A 20,722-nucleotide genomic window follows, 5' to 3' on the forward strand; every position below is an offset into this window, starting at 1 on the left:
TAGGCACTGAACTTGTCTTTCGCCGTGTAGTTTTGAGCGCCTTGAGTGAGGAGCTCCATGTTCGTTTTGTGTGGGTGCTGAAGCTGCTTGATTCCATCCCACTGAGCTCAATGGCCATGGGACCGGAAGTGACCCAACAGGGTTTCCTAGATAGCTGCCAGGACAGCTGATGGTATGTGAAGTTCATGAGGTAGGTGGAGTTGTTTTGGCAGTGGAAGAGCTGTGCTGCTGCTTCGGTCAGTTGCCATTCACCAGCACACTCCCTTCCCTAGGTGTCATATCCACTTTCAGACATATGTGCTGCCAGAGCACTTGGTTTAAATGGCAGCGGGAAATGGCTTCGGCACTGAACTAGTCTTTGGCTGTGGAGTTTTGAGCGCCTTGAGTGAGGAGCTCCATGTTCGTTTTGTGTGGTTGCTGAAGCTGCTTGATTCCATCCCACTGAGCTCAATGGGCATGGGACCGGAAGTGAACCAACAGGGTTTCCTAGATAGCTGCCAGGACAGCTGATGGTATGTGAAGTTCATGAGGTAGGTGGAGTTGTTTTTTGCAGTGGAAGAGCTGTGCTGCTGCTTCGGGCAGTTGCCATTCACCAGCACACTCCCTTCCCTAGGTGTCATATCCACTTTCAGACATATGTGCTGCCAGAGCACTTGGTTTCCATGGCAGCGGGAAATGGCCTGGGCACTGAACTTGTCTTTGGCTGTGGAGTTTCTAGCACCTTGAGTGAGGAGCTCCATGTTCGTTTTGTGTGGGTGCTGAAGCTGCTTGATTCCATCCCACTGAGCTCAATGGCCATGGGACCGGAAGTGACCCAACAGGGTTTCCTAGATAGCTGCCAGGACAGCTGATGGTATGTGAAGTTCATGAGGTAGGTGGAGTTGTTTTGGCAGTGCTGCTGCTTCGGGCAGTTGCCATTCACCAGCACACTCCCTTCCCTAGGTGTCATATCCACTTTCAGAGATATGTGCTGCCAGAGCACTTGGTTTAAATGGCAGCGGGAAATGGCTTCGGCACTGAACTAGTCTTTGGCTGTGGAGTTTCTAGCGCCTTGAGTGAGGAGCTCCATGTTCGTTTTGTGTGGGTGCTCAAGCTGCTTGATTCCATCCCACTGAGCTCAATGGGCATGGGACCGGAAGTGACCCAAAAGGGTTTCCTAGATAGCTGCCAGGACAGCTGATGGTATGTGAAGTTCATGAGGCAGGTGGAGTTGTTTTGGCACTGGAAGAGCTGTGCTGATGCTTCGGCAGTTGCCATTCACCAGCACACTCCCTTCCCTAGGTGTCATATCCACTTTCAGACATATGTGCTGCCTGAGCACTTGGTTTCCATGGCAGCGGGAAATGGCCTGGGCACTGAACTTGTCTTTGGCTGTGGAGTTTCTAGGGCCTTGAGTGAGGAGCTCCATGTTCGTTTTGTGTGGGTGCTGAAGCTGCTTGATTCCATCCCACTGAGCTCAATGGGCATGGGACCGGAAGTGACCCAACAGGGTTTCCTAGATAGCTGCCAGGACAGCTGATGGTATGTGAAGTTCATGAGGTAGGTGGAGTTGTTTTGGCAGTGGAAGAGCTGTGCTGCTGCTTCGGGCAGTTGCCATTCACCAGCACACTCCCTTCCCTAGGTGTCATATCCACTTTCACACATATGTGCTGCCAGAGCACTTGGTTTAAATGGCAGCGGGAAATGGCTTCGGCACTGAACTAGTCTTTGGCTGTGGAGTTTCTAGCGCCTTGAGTGAGGAGCTCCATGTTCGTTTTGTGTGGGTGCTGAAGCTGCTTGATTCCATCCCACTGAGCTCAATGGGCATGGGACCGGAAGTGACCCAACAGGGTTTCCTAGATAGCTGCCAGGACAGCTGATGGTATGTGAAGTTCATGAGGCAGGTGGAGTTGTTTTGGCACTGGAAGAGCTGTGCTGCTGCTTCGGGCAGTTGCCATTCACCAGCACACTCCCTTCCCTAGGTGTCATATCCACTTTCAGACATATGTGCTGCCAGAGCACTTGGTTTCCATGGCAGCGGGAAATGGCTTGGGCACTGAACTTGTCTTTGGCTGTGGAGTTTCTAGGGCCTTGAGTGAGGAGCTCCATGTTCGTTTTGTGTGGGTGCTGAAGCTGCTTGATTCCATCCCACTGGGCTCAATGGGCATGGGACCGGAAGTGACCCAACAGGGTTTCCTAGATAGCTGCCAGGACAGCTGATGGTATGTGAAGTTCATGAGGCAGGTGGAGTTGTTTTGGCACTGGAAGAGCTGTGCTGCTGCTTCGGGCAGTTGCCATTCACCAGCACACTCCCTTCCCTAGGTGTCATATCCACTTTCAGACATATGTGCTGCCAGAGCACTTGGTTTCCATGGCAGCGGGAAATGGCTTGGGCACTGAACTTGTCTTTGGCTGTGGAGTTTTGAGCGCCTTGAGTGAGGAGCTCCATGTTCGTTTTGTGTGGGTGCTGAAGCTGCTTGATTCCATCCCACTGGGCTCAATGGGCATGGGACCGGAAGTGACCCAACAGGGTTTCCTAGATAGCTGCCAGGACAGCTGATGGTATGTGAAGTTCATGAGGCAGGTGGAGTTGTTTTGGCAGTGGAAGAGCTGTGCTGATGCTTCGGGCAGTTGCCATTCACCAGCACACTCCCTTTCCTAGGTGTCATATCCACTTTCAGACATATGTGCTGCCAGAGCACTTCGTTTCCATGGCAGCGGGAAATGGCTTCGGCACTGAACTAGTCTTTGGCTGTGGAGTTTGTAGGGCCTTGAGTGAGGAGCTCCATGTTCGTTTTGTGTGGGTGCTGAAGCTGCTTGATTCCAACCCACTGGGCTCAATGGGCCATGGGACCGGAAGTGACCCAACAGGGTTTCCTAGATAGCTGCCAGGACAGCTGATGGTATGTGAAGTTCATGAGGCAGGTGGAGTTGTTTTGGCAGTGGAAGAGCTGTGCTGCTGCTTCAGGCAGTTGCCATTCACCAGAACACTCCCTTCCCTAGGTGTCATATCCACTTTGAGACATATGTGCTGCCAGAGCACTTGGTTTCCATGGCAGCGGGAAATGGCTTGGGCACTGAACTTGTCTTTGGCTGTGGAGCTTTGAGCGCCTTGAGTGAGGAGCTCCATGTTCGTTTTGTGTGGGTGCTGAAGCTGCTTGATTCCATCCCACTGGGCTCAATGGGCATGGGACCGGAAGTGACCCAACAGGGTTTCCTAGATAGCTGCCAGGACAGCTGATGGTATGTGAAGTTCATGAGGCAGGTGGAGTTGTTTTGGCAGTGGAAGAGCTGTGCTGCTGCTTCGGGCAGTTGCCATTCACCAGCACACTCCCTTCCCTAGGTGTCATATCCACTTTCAGACATATGTGCTGCCAGAGCACTTGGTTTCCATGGCAGCGGGAAATGGCTTGGGCACTGAACTTGTCTTTGGCCATGTAGTTTTGAGCGCCTTGAGTGAGGAGCTCCATGTTCGTTTTGTGTGGGTGCTGAAGCTGCTTGATTCCATCCCACTGGGCTCAATGGGCATGGGACCGGAAGTGACCCAACAGGGTTTCCTAGATAGCTGCCAGGACAGCTGATGGTATGTGAAGTTCATGAGGCAGGTGGAGTTGTTTTGGCACTGGAAGAGCTGTGTTGCTGCTTCGGGCAGTTGCCATTCACCACAACACTCCCTTCCTTAGGTGTCATATCCACTTTCAGACATATGTGCTGCCAGAGCACTTGGTTTCCATGGCAGCGGGAAATGGCTTGGGCACTGAACTTGTCTTTGGCTGTGGAGTTTCTAGGGCCTTGATTGAGGAGCTCCATGTTCGTTTTGTGTGGGTGCTGAAGCTGCTTGATTCCATCCCTCTGGGCTCAATGGGCATGGGACCGGAAGTGACCCAACAGGGTTTCCTAGATAGCTGCCAGGACAGCTGATGGTATGTGAAGTTCATGAGGCAGGTGGAGTTGTTTTGGCAGTGGAAGAGCTGTGCTGCTGCTTCGGTCAGTTGCCATTCACCAGCACACTCCCTTCCCTAGGTGTCATATCCACTTTCAGACATATGTGCTGCCAGAGCACTTGGTTTCCATGGCAGCGGGAAATGGCTTGGGCACTGAACTTGTCTTTGGCTGTGGAGCTTTGAGCGCCTTGAGTGAGAAGCTCCATGTTCGTTTTGTGTGGGTGCTGAAGCTGCTTGATTCCATCCCACTGAGCTCAATGGGCATGGGACCGGAAGTGACCCAACAGGGTTTCCTAGATAGCTGCCAGGACAGCTGATGGTATGTGAAGTTCATGAGGCAGGTGGAGTTGTTTTGGCACTGGAAGAGCTGTGCTGCTGCTTCGGGCAGTTGCCATTCACCAGCACACTCCCTTCCCTAGGTGTCATATCCACTTTCAGACATATGTGCTGCCAGAGCACTTGGTTTCCATGGCAGCGGGAAATGGCTTGGGCACTGAACTTGTCTTTGGCTGTGGAGTTTCTAGCACCTTGAGTGAGGAGCTCCATGTTCGTTTTGTGTGGGTGCTGAAGCTGCTTGATTCCATCCCACTGGGCTCAATGGGCATGGGACCGGAAGTGACCCAACAGGGTTTCCTAGATAGCTGCCAGGACAGCTGATGGTATGTGAAGTTCATGAGGCAGGTGGAGTTGTTTTGGCACTGGAAGAGCTGTGCTGCTGCTTCGGGCAGTTGCCATTCACCAGCACACTCCCTTCCCTAGGTGTCATATCCACTTTCAGACATATGTGCTGCCAGAGCACTTGGTTTCCATGGCAGCGGGAAATGGCCTGGGCACTGAACTTGTCTTTGGCTGTGGAGTTTCTAGGGCCTTGAGTGAGGAGCTCCATGTTCGTTTTGTGTGGGTGCTCAAGCTGCTTGATTGCATCCCACTGGGCTCAATGGGCATGGGACCGGAAGTGACCCAACAGGGTTTCCTAGATAGCTGCCAGGACAGCTGATGGTATGTGAAGTTCATGAGGTAGGTGGAGTTGTTTTTTGCAGTGGAAGAGCTGTGCTGCTGCTTCGGGCAGTTGCCATTCACCAGCACACTCCCTTCCCTAGGTGTCATATCCACTTTCAGACATATGTGCTGCCAGAGCACTTGGTTTCCATGGCAGCGGGAAATGGCTTAGGCACTGAACTTGTCTTTCGCCGTGTAGTTTTGAGCGCCTTGAGTGAGGAGCTCCATGTTCGTTTTGTGTGGGTGCTGAAGCTGCTTGATTCCATCCCACTGAGCTCAATGGCCATGGGACCGGAAGTGACCCAACAGGGTTTCCTAGATAGCTGCCAGGACAGCTGATGGTATGTGAAGTTCATGAGGTAGGTGGAGTTGTTTTGGCAGTGGAAGAGCTGTGCTGCTGCTTCGGTCAGTTGCCATTCACCAGCACACTCCCTTCCCTAGGTGTCATATCCACTTTCAGACATATGTGCTGCCAGAGCACTTGGTTTAAATGGCAGCGGGAAATGGCTTCGGCACTGAACTAGTCTTTGGCTGTGGAGTTTTGAGCGCCTTGAGTGAGGAGCTCCATGTTCGTTTTGTGTGGTTGCTGAAGCTGCTTGATTCCATCCCACTGAGCTCAATGGGCATGGGACCGGAAGTGAACCAACAGGGTTTCCTAGATAGCTGCCAGGACAGCTGATGGTATGTGAAGTTCATGAGGTAGGTGGAGTTGTTTTTTGCAGTGGAAGAGCTGTGCTGCTGCTTCGGGCAGTTGCCATTCACCAGCACACTCCCTTCCCTAGGTGTCATATCCACTTTCAGACATATGTGCTGCCAGAGCACTTGGTTTCCATGGCAGCGGGAAATGGCCTGGGCACTGAACTTGTCTTTGGCTGTGGAGTTTCTAGCACCTTGAGTGAGGAGCTCCATGTTCGTTTTGTGTGGGTGCTGAAGCTGCTTGATTCCATCCCACTGAGCTCAATGGCCATGGGACCGGAAGTGACCCAACAGGGTTTCCTAGATAGCTGCCAGGACAGCTGATGGTATGTGAAGTTCATGAGGTAGGTGGAGTTGTTTTGGCAGTGCTGCTGCTTCGGGCAGTTGCCATTCACCAGCACACTCCCTTCCCTAGGTGTCATATCCACTTTGAGACATATGTGCTGCCAGAGCACTTGGTTTAAATGGCAGCGGGAAATGGCTTGGGCACTGAACTAGTCTTTGGCTGTGGAGTTTCTAGCGCCTTGAGTGAGGAGCTCCATGTTCGTTTTGTGTGGGTGCTCAAGCTGCTTGATTCCATCCCACTGAGCTCAATGGGCATGGGACCGGAAGTGACCCAAAAGGGTTTCCTAGATAGCTGCCAGGACAGCTGATGGTATGTGAAGTTCATGAGGCAGGTGGAGTTGTTTTGGCAGTGGAAGAGCTGTGCTGCTGCTTCGGCAGTTGCCATTCACCAGCACACTCCCTTCCCTAGGTGTCATATCCACTTTCAGACATATGTGCTGCCAGAGCACTTGGTTTCCATGGCAGCGGGAAATGGCTTAGGCACTGAACTTGTCTTTCGCCGTGTAGTTTTGAGCGCCTTGAGTGAGGAGCTCCATGTTCGTTTTGTGTGGGTGCTGAAGCTGCTTGATTCCATCCCACTGAGCTCAATGGGCATGGGACCGGAAGTGACCCAACAGGGTTTCCTAGATAGCTGCCAGGACAGCTGATGGTATGTGAAGTTCATGAGGTAGGTGGAGTTGTTTTGGCAGTGGAAGAGCTGTGCTGCTGCTTCGGGCAGTTGCCATTCACCAGCACACTCCCTTCCCTAGGTGTCATATCCACTTTCAGACATATGTGCTGCCAGAGCACTTGGTTTAAATGGCAGCGGGAAATGGCTTGGGCACTGAACTTGTCTTTGGCTGTGGAGTTTCTAGGGCCTTGAGTGAGGAGCTCCATGTTCGTTTTGTGTGGGTGCTGAAGCTGCTTGATTCCATCCCACTGGGCTCAATGGGCATGGGACCGGAAGTGACCCAAAAGGGTTTCCTAGATAGCTGCCAGGACAGCTGATGGTATGTGAAGTTCATGAGGCAGGTGGAGTTGTTTTGGCAGTGGAAGAGCTGTGCCGCTGCTTCGGGCAGTTGCCATTCACCAGCACACTCCCTTCCCTAGGTGTCATATCCACTTTCACACATATGTGCTGCCAGAGCACTTGGTTTCCATGGCAGCGGGAAATGGCTTAGGCACTGAACTTGTCTTTCGCCGTGTAGTTTTGAGCGCCTTGAGTGAGGAGCTCCATGTTCGTTTTGTGTGGGTGCTGAAGCTGCTTGATTCCATCCCACTGGGCTCAATGAGCATGGGACCGGAAGTGATCCAACAGGGTTTCCTAGATAGCTGCCAGGACAGCTGATGGTATGTGAAGTTCATGAGGTAGGTGGAGTTGTTTTGGCAGTGGAAGAGCTGTGCTGCTGCTTCGGGCAGTTGCCATTCACCAGCACACTCCCTTTCCTAGGTGTCATATCCACTTTCAGACATATGTGCTGCCAGAGCACTTGGTTTCCATGGCAGCGGGAAATGGCTTGGGCACTGAACTTGTCTTTCGCCCTGTAGTTTTGAGCGCCTTGAGTGAGGAGCTCCATGTTCGTTTTGTGTGGGTGCTGAAGCTGCTTGTTTCCATCCCACTGGGCTCAATGGGCATGGGACCGGAAGTGACCCAACAGGGTTTCCTAGATAGCTGCCAGGACAGCTGATGGTATGTGAAGTTCATGAGGTAGGTGGAGTTGTTTTTTGCAGTGGAAGAGCTGTGCTGCTGCTTCGGGCAGTTGCCATTCACCAGCACACTCCCTTCCCTAGGTGTCATATCCACTTTCACACATATGTGCTGCCAGAGCACTTGGTTTCCATGGCAGCGGGAAATGGCCTGGGCACTGAACTTGTCTTTGGCTGTGGAGTTTTGAGCGCCTTGAGTGAGAAGCTCCATGTTCGTTTTGTGTGGGTGCTGAAGCTGCTTGATTCCATCCCACTGAGCTCAATGGGCATGGGACCGGAAGTGACCCAACAGGGTTTCCTAGATAGCTGCCAGGACAGCTGATGGTATGTGAAGTTCATGAGGTAGGTGGAGTTGTTTTGGCAGTGGAAGAGCTGTGCTGCTGCTTCGGGCAGTTGCCATTCACCAGCACACTCCCTTCCGTAGGAGTCATATCCACTTTCAGACATATGTGCTGCCAGAGCACTTGGTTTCCATGGCAGCGGGAAATGGCTTCGGCACTGAACTAGTCTTTGGCTGTGGAGTTTTGAGCGCCTTGAGTGAGGAGCTCCATGTTCGTTTTGTGTGGGTGCTGAAGCTGCTTGATTCCATCCCACTGAGCTCAATGGGCATGGGACCGGAACTGACCCAACAGGGTTTCCTAGATAGCTGCCAGGACAGCTGATGGTATGTGAAGTTCATGAGGTAGGTGGAGTTGTTTTTTGCAGTGGAAGAGCTGTGCTGCTGCTTCGGGCAGTTGCCATTCACCAGCACACTCCCTTCCCTAGGTGTCATATCCACTTTCACACATATGTGCTGCCAGAGCACTTGGTTTCCATGGCAGCGGGAAATGGCCTGGGCACTGAACTTGTCTTTGGCTGTGGAGTTTCTAGCGCCTTGAGTGAGGAGCTCCATGTTCGTTTTGTGTGGGTGCTGAAGCTGCTTGATTCCATCCCACTGAGCTCAATGGGCATGGGACCGGAAGTCACCCCACAGGGTTTCCTAGATAGCTGCCAGGACAGCTGATGGTATGTGAAGTTCATAAGGCAGGTGGAGTTGTTTTGGCAGTGGAAGAGCTGTGCTGCTGCTTCGGTCAGTTGCCATTCACCAGCACACTCCCTTCCCTAGGTGTCATATCCACTTTCAGACATATGTGCTGCCAGAGCACTTGGTTTAAATGGCAGCGGGAAATGGCTTCGGCACTGAACTAGTCTTTGGCTGTGGAGTTTTGAGCGCCTTGAGTGAGGAGCTCCATGTTCGTTTTGTGTGGGTGCTGAAGCTTCTTGATTCCATCCCACTGAGCTCAATGGGCATGGGACCGGAAGTCACCCCACAGGGTTTCCTAGATAGCTGCCAGGACAGCTGATGGTATGTGAAGTTCATGAGGCAGGTGGAGTTGTTTTGGCACTGGAAGAGCTGTGCTGCTGTTTCGGGCAGTTGCCATTCACCAGCACACTCCCTTCCCTAGGTGTCATATCCACTTTCACACATATGTGCTGCCAGAGCACTTGGTTTCCATGGCAGCGGGAAATGGCTTAGGCACTGAACTTGTCTTTCGCCGTGTAGTTTTGAGCGCCTTGAGTGAGGAGCTCCATGTTCGTTTTGTGTGGGTGCTGAAGCTGCTTGATTCCATCCCACTGGGCTCAATGGGCATGGGACCGGAAGTGAGCCAGCAGGGTTTCCTAGATAGCTGCCAGGACAGCTGATGGTATGTGAAGTTAATGAGGCAGGTGGAGTTGTTTTGGCAGTGGAAGAGCTGTGCTGCTGCTTCGGTCAGTTGCCATTCACCAGCACACTCCCTTCCCTAGGTGTCATATCCACTTTCAGACATATGTGCTGCCAGAGCACTTGGTTTAAATGGCAGCGGGAAATGGCTTCGGCACTGAACTAGTCTTTGGCTGTGGAGTTTCTAGCGCCTTGAGTGAGGAGCTCCATGTTCGTTTTGTGTGGTTGCTGAAGCTGCTTGATTCCATCCCACTGAGCTCAATGGCCATGGGACCGGAAGTGAACCAACAGGGTTTCCTAGATAGCTGCCAGGACAGCTGATGGTATGTGAAGTTCATGAGGTAGGTGGAGTTGTTTTTTGCAGTGGAAGAGCTGTGCTGCTGCTTCGGGCAGTTGCCATTCACCAGCACACTCCCTTCCCTAGGTGTCATATCCACTTTCAGACATATGTGCTGCCAGAGCACTTGGTTTAAATGGCAGCGGGAAATGGCTTCGGCACTGAACTAGTCTTTGGCTGTGGAGTTTTGAGCGCCTTGAGTGAGGAGCTCCATGTTCGTTTTGTGTGGGTGCTGAAGCTGCTTGATTCCATCCCACTGAGCTCAATGGGCATGGGACCGGAAGTGACCCAACAGGGTTTCCTAGATAGCTGCCAGGACAGCTGATGGTATGTGAAGTTCATGAGGCAGGTGGAGTTGTTTTGGCAGTGGAAGAGCTGTGCTGCTGCTTCGGGCAGTTGCCATTCACCAGCACACTCCCTTCCCTAGGTGTCATATCCACTTTCAGACATATGTGCTGCCAGAGCACTTGGTTTCCATGGCAGCGGGAAATGGCTTAGGCACTGAACTTGTCTTTGGCTGTGGAGTTTTCAGCGCCTTGAGTGAGGAGCTCCATGTTCGTTTTGTGTGGGTGCTGAAGCTGCTTGATTCCATCCCACTGGGCTCAATGGGCATGGGACCGGAAGTGACCCAACAGGCAATCCTAGATAGCTGCCAGGACAGCTGATGGTATGTGAAGTTCATGAGGCAGGTGGAGTTGTTTTGGCAGTGGAAGAGCTGTGCTGCTGCTTCGGGCAGTTGCCATTCACCAGCACACTCCCTTCCCTAGGTGTCATATCCACTTTCAGACATATGTGCTGCCAGAGCACTTGGTTTCCATGGCAGCGGGAAATGGCCTGGGCACTGAACTTGTCTTTGGCTGTGGAGTTTCTAGCGCCTTGAGTGAGGAGCTCCATGTTCGTTTTGTGTGGGTGCTCAAGCTGCTTGATTCCATCCCACTGAGCTCAATGGGCATGGGACCGGAAGTGACCCAACAGGGTTTCCTAATAGCTGCCAGGACAGCTGATGGGATGTGAAGTTCATGAGGTAGGTGGAGTTGTTTTGGCACTGGAAGAGCTGTGCTGCTGCTTCGGTCAGTTGCCATTCACCAGCACACTCCCTTCCCTAGGTGTCATATCCACTTTCAGACATATGTGCTGCCAGAGCACTTGGTTTCCATGGCAGCGGGAAATGGCTTGGGCACTGAACTAGTCTTTGGCTGTGGAGTTTTGAGCGCCTTGAGTTAGGAGCTCCATGTTCGTTTTGTGTGGGTGCTGAAGCTGCTTGATTCCATCCCACTGGGCTCAATGGGCATGGGACCGGAAGTGACCCAACAGGGTTTCCTAGATAGCTGCCAGGACAGCTGATGGTATGTGAAGTTCATGAGGCAGGTGGAGTTGTTTTGGCAGTGGAAGAGCTGTGCTGCTGCTTCGAGCAGTTGCCATTCACCAGCACACTCCCTTCCCTAGGTGTCATATCCACTTTCAGACATATGTGCTGCCAGAGCACTTGCTTTCCATGGCAGCGGGAAATGGCTTAGGCACTGAACTTGTCTTTCGCCGTGTAGTTTTGAGCGCCTTGAGTGAGGAGCTCCATGTTCGTTTTGTGTGGGTGCTGAAGCTGCTTGATTCCATCCCACTGGGCTCAATGAGCATGGGACCGGAAGTGACCCAACAGGGTTTCCTAGATAGCTGCCAGGACAGCTGATGGTATGTGAAGTTCATGAGGTAGGTGGAGTTGTTTTTTGCAGTGGAAGAGCTGTGCTGCTGCTTCGGGCAGTTGCCATTCACCAGCACACTCCCTTCCCTAGGTGTCATATCCACTTTCACACATATGTGCTGCCAGAGCACTTGGTTTAAATGGCAGCGGGAAATGGCTTCGGCACTGAACTAGTCTTTGGCTGTGGAGTTTTGAGCGCCTTGAGTGAGGAGCTCCATGTTCGTTTTGTGTGGGTGCTCAAGCTGCTTGATTCCATCCCACTGGGCTCAATGAGCATGGGACCGGAAGTGACCCAACAGGGTTTCCTAGATAGCTGCCAGGACAGCTGATGGTATGTGAAGTTCATGAGGCAGGTGGAGTTGTTTTGGCAGTGGAAGAGCTGTGCTGCTGCTTCGGGCAGTTGCCATTCACCAGCACACTCCCTTCCCTAGGTGTCATATCCACTTTCACACATATGTGCTGCCAGAGCACTTGGTTTCCATGGCAGCGGGAAATGGCTTAGGCACTGAACTTGTCTTTCGCCGTGTAGTTTTGAGCGCCTTGAGTGAGGAGCTCCATGTTCGTTTTGTGTGGGTGCTGAAGCTGCTTGATTCCATCCCACTGGGCTAAATGGGTATGGGACCGGAAGTGACCCAACAGGGTTTCCTAGATAGCTGCCAGGACAGCTGATGGTATGTGAAGTTCATGAGGTAGGTGGAGTTGTTTTGGCAGTGGAAGAGCTGTGCTGCTGCTTCAGGCAGTTGCCATTCACCAGCACACTCCCTTCCCTAGGTGTCATATCCACTTTGAGACATATGTGCTGCCAGAGCACTTGGTTTCCATGGCAGCGGGAAATGGCTTGGGCACTGAACTTGTCTTTCGCCCTGTAGTTTTGAGCGCCTTGAGTGAGGAGCTCCATGTTCGTTTTGTGTGGGTGCTGAAGCTGCTTGTTTCCATCCCACTGGGCTCAATGGGCATGGGACCGGAAGTGACCCAACAGGGTTTCCTAGATAGCTGCCAGGACAGCTGATGGTATGTGAAGTTCATGAGGTAGGTGGAGTTGTTTTTTGCAGTGGAAGAGCTGTGCTGCTGCTTCGGGCAGTTGCCATTCACCAGCACACTCCCTTCCCTTGGTGTCATATCCACTTTCACACATATGTGTTGCCAGAGCACTTGGTTTCCATGGCAGCGGGAAATGGCTTGGGCACTGAACTTGTCTTTGGCCGTGAAATTTTGAGCGCCTTGAGTGAGGAGCTCCATGTTCGTTTTGTGTGGGTGCTGAAGCTGCTTGATTCCATCCCACTGAGCTCAATGGCCATGGGACCGGAACTGACCCAACAGGGTTTCCTAGATAGCTGCCAGGACAGCTGATGGTATGTGAAGTTCATGAGGTAGGTGGAGTTGTTTTGGCAGTGGAAGAGCTGTGCTGCTGCTTCGGGCAGTTGCCATTCACCAGCACACTCCCTTCCCTAGGTGTCATATCCACTTTCACACATATGTGCTGCCAGAGCACTTGGTTTCCATGGCAGCGGGAAATGGCCTGGGCACTGAACTTGTCTTTGGCTGTGAAGTTTCTAGCGCCTTGAGTGAGGAGCTCCATGTTCGTTTTGTGTGGGTGCTGAAGCTGCTTGATTCCATCCCACTGAGCTCAATGGGCATGGGACCGGAAGTGACCCAACAGGGTTTCCTAGATAGCTGCCAGGACAGCTGATGGTATGTGAAGTTCATAAGGTAGGTGGAGTTGTTTTGGTAGTGGAAGAGCTGTGCTGCTGCTTCGGTCAGTTGCCATTCACCAGCACACTCCCTTCCCTAGGTGTCATATCCACTTTCAGACATATGTGCTGCCAGAGCACTTGGTTTCCATGGCAGCGGGAAATGGCTTCGGCACTGAACTAGTCTTTGGCTGTGGAGTTTTGAGCGCCTTGAGTGAGGAGCTCCATGTTAGTTTTGTGTTTGTGCTGAAGCTGCTTGATTCCATCCCACTGAGCTCAATGGGCATGGGACCGGAAGTGACCCAAAAGGGTTTCCTAGATAGCTGCCAGGACAGCTGATGGTATGTGAAGTTCATGAGGCAGGTGGAGTTGTTTTGGCAGTGGAAGAGCTGTGCTGCTGCTTCGGGCAGTTGCCATTCACCAGCACACTCCCTTCCCTAGGTGTCATATCCACTTTCACACATATGTGCTACCAGAGCACTTGGTTTCCATGGCAGCGGGAAATGGCTTAGGCACTGAACTTGTCTTTCGCCGTGTAGTTTTGAGCGCCTTGAGTGAGGAGCTCCATGTTCGTTTTGTGTGGGTGCTGAAGCTGCTTGATTCCATCCCACTGGGCTCAATGGGCATGGGACCGGAAGTGACCCAACAGGGTTTCCTAGATAGCTGCCAGGACAGCTGATGGTATGTGAAGTTCATGAGGTAGGTGGAGTTGTTTTGGCAGTGGAAGAGCTGTGCTGCTGCTTCGGGCAGTTGCCATTCACCAGCACACTCCCTTCCCTAGGTGTGATATCCACTTTGAGACATATTTGCTGCCAGAGCACTTGGTTTCCATGGCAGCAGGAAATGGCTTGGGCACTGAACTTGTCTTTGGCTGTGGAGTTTCTAGGGCCTTGAGTGAGGAGCTCCATGTTCGTTTTGTGTGGGTGCTCAAGCTGCTTGATTCCATCCCACTGGGTTCAATGGGCATGGGACCGGAAGTGACCCAACAGGGTTTCCTAGATAGCTGCCAGGACAGCTGATGATATGTGAAGTTCATGAGGTAGGTGGAGTTGTTTTGGCACTGGAAGAGCTGTGCTGCTGCTTCGGGCAGTTGCCATTCACCAGCACACTCCCTTCCCTAGGTGTCATATCCACTTTCAGACATATGTGCTGCCAGAGCACTTGGTTTCCATGGCAGCGGGAAATGGCCTGGGCACTGAACTTGTCTTTGGCTGTGGAGTTTTGAGCGCCTTGAGTGAGGAGCTCCATGTTCGTTTTGTGTGGGTGCTCAAGCTGCTTGATTCCATCCCACTGACCTCAATGGCCATGGGACCGGAAGTGACCCAACAGGGTTTCCTAGATAGCTGCCAGGACAGCTGATGGTATGTGAAGTTCATGAGGTAGGTGGAGTTGTTTTGGCAGTGGAAGAGCTGTGCTGCTGCTTCGGGCAGTTGCCATTCACCAGCACACTCCCTTCCCTAGGTGTCATATCCACTTTCAGACATATGTGCTGCCAGAGCACTTGGTTTAAATGGCAGCGGGAAATGGCTTCGGCACTGAACTAGTCTTTGGCTGTGGAGTTTTGAGCGCCTTGAGTGAGGAGCTCCATGTTCGTTTTGTGTGGGTGCTGAATCTGCTTGATTCCATCCCACTGAGCTCAATGGGCATGGGACCGGAAGTGACCCAACAGGGTTTCCTAGATAGCTGCCAGGACAGCTGATGGTATGTGAAGTTCATGAGGTAGGTGGAGTTGTTTTTTGCAGTGGAAGAGCTGTGCTGCTGCTTCGGGCAGTTGCCATTCACCAGCACACTCCCTTCCCTAGGTGTCATATCCACTTTCAGACATATGTGCTGCCAGAGCACTTGGTTTCCATGGCAGCGGGAAATGGCCTGGGCACTGAACTTGTCTTTGGCTGTGGAGTTTCTAGCGCCTTGAGTGAGGAGCTCCATGTTCGTTTTGTGTGGGTGCTCAAGCTGCTTGATTCCATCCCACTGAGCTCAATGGCCATGGGACCGGAAGTGACCCAACAGGGTTTCCTAGATAGCTGCCAGGACAGCTGATGGGATGTGAAGTTCATGAGGTAGGTGGAGTTGTTTTGGCAGTGGAAGAGCTGTGCTGCTGCTTCGGTCAGTTGCCATTCACCACCACACTCCCTTCCCTAGGTGTCATATCCACTTTCAGACATATGTGCTGCCAGAGCACTTGGTTTCCATGGCAGCGGGAAATGGCTTCGGCACTGAACTAGTCTTTGGCTGTGGAGTTTTGAGCGCCTTGAGTTAGGAGCTCCATGTTCGTTTTGTGTGGGTGCTGAAGCTGCTTGATTCCATCCCACTGGGCTCAATGGGTATGGGACCGGAAGTGACCCAAAAGGGTTTCCTAGATAGCTGCCAGGACAGCTGATGGTATGTGAAGTTCATGAGGCAGGTGGAGTTGTTTTGGCAGTGGAAGAGCTGTGCTGCTGCTTCGAGCAGTTGCCATTCACCAGCACACTCCCTTCCCTAGGTGTCATATCCACGTTCAGACTTATGTGCTGCCAGAGCACTTGGTTTCCATGGCAGCGGGAAATGGCTTAGGCACTGAACTTGTCTTTCGCGGTGTAGTTTTGAGCGCCTTGAGTGAGGAGCTCCATGTTCGTTTTGTGTGGGTGCTGAAGCTGCTTGATTCCATCCCACTGGGCTCAATGACCATGGGACCGGAAGTGACCCAACAGGGTTTCCTAGATAGCTGCCAGGACAGCTGATGGTATGTGAAGTTCATGAGGTAGGTGGAGTTGTTTTTTGCAGTGGAAGAGCTGTGCTGCTGCTTCGGGCAGTTGCCATTCACCAGCACACTCCCTTCCCTAGGTGTCATATCCACTTTCACACATATGTGCTGCCAGAGCACTTGGTTTAAATGGCAGCGGGAAATGGCTTCGGCACTGAACTAGTCTTTGGCTGTGGAGTTTTGAGCGCCTTGAGTGAGGAGCTCCATGTTCGTTTTGTGTGGGTGCTGAAGCTGCTTGATTCCATCCCACTGGGCTCAATGGGCATGGGACCGGAAGTGACCCAACAGGGTTTCCTAGATAGCTGCCAGGACAGCTGATGGTATGTGAAGTTCATGAGGCAGGTGGAGTTGTTTTGTCAGTGGAAGAGCTGTGCTGCTGCTTCGGGCAGTTGCCATTCACCAGCACACTCCCTTCCCTAGGTGTCATATCCACTTTCAGACATATGTGCTGCCAGAGCACTTGGTTTCCATGGCAGCGGGAAATGGCTTGTTCACTGAACTTGTCTTTCGCCATGTAGTTTTGAGCGCCTTGAGTGAGGAGCTCCATGTTCGTTTTGTGTGGGTGCTGAAGCTGCTTGTTTCCATCCCACTGGGCTCAATGGGCATGGGACCGGAAGTGACCCAACAGGGTTTCCTAGATAGCTGCCAGGACAGCTGATGGTATGTGAAGTTCATGAGGTAGGTGGAGTTGTTTTTTGCAGTGGAAGAGCTGTGCTGCTGCTTCAGGCAGTTGCCATTCACCAGCACACTCCCTTCCCTAGGTGTCATATCCACTTTCACACATATGTGTTGCCAGAGCACTTGGTTTCCATGGCAGCGGGAAATGGCTTGGGCACTGAACTTGTCTTTGGCCGTGAAATTTTGAGCGCCTTGAGTGAGGAGCTCCATGTTCGTTTTGTGTGGGTGCTGAAGCTGCTTGATTCCATCCCACTGAGCTCAATGGCCATGTGACCGGAACTGACCCAACAGGGTTTCCTAGATAGCTGCCAGGACAGCTGATGGTATGTGAAGTTCATGAGGTAGGTGGAGTTGTTTTGGCAGTGGAAGAGCTGTGCTGCTGCTTCGGGCAGTTGCCATTCACCAGCACACTCCCTTCCCTAGGTGTCATATCCACTTTCACACATATGTGCTGCCAGAGCACTTGGTTTCCATGGCAGCGGGAAATGGCCTGGGCACTGAACTTGTCTTTGGCTGTGAAGTTTCTAGCGCCTTGAGTGAGGAGCTCCATGTTCGTTTTGTGTGGGTGCTGAAGCTGCTTGATTCCATCCCACTGGGCTCAATGGGCATGGGACCGGAAGTGACCCAACAGGGTTTCCTAGATAGCTGCCAGGACAGCTGATGGTATGTGAAGTTCATAAGGTAGGTGGAGTTGTTTTGGTAGTGGAAGAGCTGTGCTGCTGCTTCGGTCAGTTGCCATTCACCAGCACACTCCCTTCCCTAGGTGTCATATCCACTTTCAGACATATGTGCTGCCAGAGCACTTGGTTTAAATGGCAGCGGGAAATGGCTTCGGCACTGAACTAGTCTTTGGCCATGTAGTTTTGAGCGCCTTGAGTGAGGAGCTCCATGTTCGTTTTGTGTGGGTGCTGAAGCTGCTTGATTCCATCCCTCTGAGCTCAATGGGCATGGGACCGGAAGTGACCCAAAAGGGTTTCCTAGATAGCTGCCAGGACAGCTGATGGTATGTGAAGTTCATGAGGCAGGTGGAGTTGTTTTGGCAGTGGAAGAGCTGTGCTGCTGCTTCGGGCAGTTGCCATTCACCAGCACACTCCCTTCCCTAGGTGTCATATCCACTTTCACACATATGTGCTACCAGAGCACTTGGTTTCCATGGCAGCGGGAAATGGCTTAGGCACTGAACTTGTCTTTCGCCGTGTAGTTTTGAGCGCCTTGAGTGAGGAGCTCCATGTTCGTTTTGTGTGGGTGCTGAAGCTGCTTGATTCCATCCCACTGGGCTCAATGGGCATGGGACCGGAAGTGACCCAACAGGGTTTCCTAGATAGCTGCCAGGACAGCTGATGGTATGTGAAGTTCATGAGGTAGGTGGAGTTGTTTTGGCAGTGGAAGAGCTGTGCTGCTGCTTCGGGCAGTTGCCATTCACCAGCACACTCCCTTCCCTAGGTGTCATATCCAATTTGAGACATATGTGCTGCCAGAGCACTTGGTTTCCATGGCAGCAGGAAATGTCTTGGGCACTGAACTTGTCTTTGGCTGTGGAGTTTCTAGGGCCTTGAGTGAGGAGCTCCATGTTCGTTTTGTGTGGGTGCTCAAGCTGCTTGATTCCATCCCACTGGGCTGAATGGGCATGGGACCGGAAGTGACCCAACAGGGTTTCCTAGATAGCTGCCAGGACAGCTGATGGTATGTGAAGTTCATGAGGCAGGTGGAGTTGTTTTGGCACTGGAAGAGCTGTGCTGCTGCTTCGGGCAGTTGCCATTCACCAGCACACTCCCTTTCCTAGGTGTCATATCCACTTTGAGACATATGTGCTGCCAGAGCACTTGGTTTCCATGGCAGCGGGAAATGGCTTGGGCACTGAACTTGTCTTTGGCTGTGGAGTTTCTAGGGCCTTGAGTGAGGAGCTCCATGTTCGTTTTGTGTGGGTGCTGAAGCTGCTTGATTCAATCCCACTGGGCTGAAAGGGCATGGGACCGGAAGTGAACCAACAGGGTTTCCTAGATAGCTGCCAGGACAGCTGATGGTATGTGAAGTTTATGAGGCAGGATGAGTTGTTTTGGCAGTGGAAGAGCTGTGCTGCTGCTTCGGGCAGTTGCCATTCACCAGCACACTCCCTTCCCTAGGTGTCATATCCACTTTCAGACATATGTGCTGCCAGAGCACTTGGTTTCCATGGCAGCGGGAAATGGCTTGGGCACTGAACTTGTCTTTGGCTGTGGAGCTTTGAGCGCCTTGAGTGAGGAGCTCCATGTTCGTTTTGTGTGGGTGCTGAAGCTGCTTGATTCCATCCCACTGGGCTCAATGGGCATGGTACCGGAAGTGACCCAACAGGGTTTCCTAGATAGCTGCCAGGACAGCTGATGGTATGTGAAGTTCATGAGGTAGGTGGAGTTGTTTTTTGCAGTGGAAGAGCTGTGCTGCTGCTTCGGTCAGTTGCCATTCACCAGCACACTCCCTTCCCTAGGTGTCATATCCACTTTCAGACATATGTGCTGCCAGAGCACTTGGTTTCCATGGCAGCGGGAAATGGCTTGGGCACTGAACTTGTCTTTGGCTGTGGAGTTTTGAGCGCCTTGAGTGAGGAGCTCCATGTTCGTTTTGTGTGGGTGCTGAAGCTGCTTGATTCCATCCCACTGAGCTCAATGGGCATGGGACCGGAAGTGACCCAACAGGGTTTCCTAGATAGCTGCCAGGACAGCTGATGGTATGTGAAGTTCATGAGGTAGGTGGAGTTGTTTTTTGTAGTGCAAGAGCTGTGCTGCTGCTTCGGGCAGTTGCCATTCACCAGCACACTCCCTTCCCTAGGTGTTATATCCACTTTGAGACATATGTGCTGCCAGAGCACTTGGTTTCCATGGCAGCGGGAAATGGCCTGGGCACTGAACTTGTCTTTGGCTGTGGAGTTTCTAGCGCCTTGAGTGAGGAGCTCCATGTTCGTTTTGTGTGGGTGCTGAAGCTGCTTGATTCCATCCCACTGGGCTCAATGGGCATGGGACCGGAAGTGACCCAACAGGGTTTCCTAGATAGCTGCCAGGACAGCTGATGGTATGTGAAGTTCATGAGGTAGGTGGAGCTGTTTTGGCACTGGAAGAGCTGTGCTGCTGCTTCGGGCAGTTGCCATTCACCAGCACACTCCCTTCCCTAGGTGTCATATCCACTTTCAGACATATGTGCTGCCAGAGCACTTGGTTTCCATGGCAGCGGGAAATGGCTTGGGCACTGAACTTGTCTTTCGCCATGTAGATTTGAGCGCCTTGAGTGAGGAGCTCCATGTTCGTTTTGTGTGGGTGCTCAAGCTGCTTGATTCCATCCCACTGGGCTCAATGGGCATGGGACCGGAAGTGACCCAACAGGGTTTCCTAGATAGCTGCCAGGACAGCTGATGATATGTGAAGTTCATGAGGTAGGTGGAGTTGTTTTGGCAGTGAAGAGCTGTGCTGCTGCTTCTGACAGTTGCCATTCACCACCACACTCCCTTCCCTAGGTGTCATATCCACTTTCAGACATATGTGCTGCCAGAGCACTTGGTTTCCATGGCAGCGGGAAATGGCCTGGGCACTGAACTTGTCTTTGGCCGTGTAGCTTTGAGCGCCTTGATTGAGGAGCTCCATGTTCGTTTTGTGTGGGTGCTGAAGCTGCTTGATTCCATCCCCCTGGGCTCAATGAGCATGGGACCGGAAGTGACCCAACAGGGTTTCCTAGATAGCTGCCAGGACAGCTGATGGTATGTGAAGTTCATGAGGCAGGTGGAGTTGTTTTGGCAGTGGAAGAGCTGTGCTGCTGCTTCGGGCAGTTGCCATTCACCAGCACACTCCCTTCCCTAGGTGTCATATCCACTTTGAGACATATGTGCTGCCAGAGCACTTGGTTTCCATGGCAGCGGGAAATGGCTTGGGCACTGAACTTGTCTTTGGCTGTGGAGTTTTGAGCGCCTTGAGTGAGGAGCTCCATGTTCGTTTTGTGTGGGTGCTGAAGCTGCTTGATTCCATCCCACTGGGCTCAATGGGCATGGGACCGGAAGTGACCCAACAGGGTTTCCTAGATAGCTGCCAGGACAGCTGATGGTATGTGAAGTTCATGAGGCAGGTGGAGTTGTTTTGGCAGTGGAAGAGCTGTGCTGCTGCTTCGGGCAGTTGCCATTCACCAGCACACTCCCTTCCCTAGGTGTCATATCCACTTTCACACATATGTGCTGCCAGAGCACTTGGTTTCCATGGCAGCGGGAA

Source organism: Ochotona princeps, chromosome 1, assembly GCF_030435755.1.
Source record: "Ochotona princeps isolate mOchPri1 chromosome 1, mOchPri1.hap1, whole genome shotgun sequence".
Lineage (NCBI taxonomy): Eukaryota > Metazoa > Chordata > Mammalia > Lagomorpha > Ochotonidae > Ochotona > Ochotona princeps.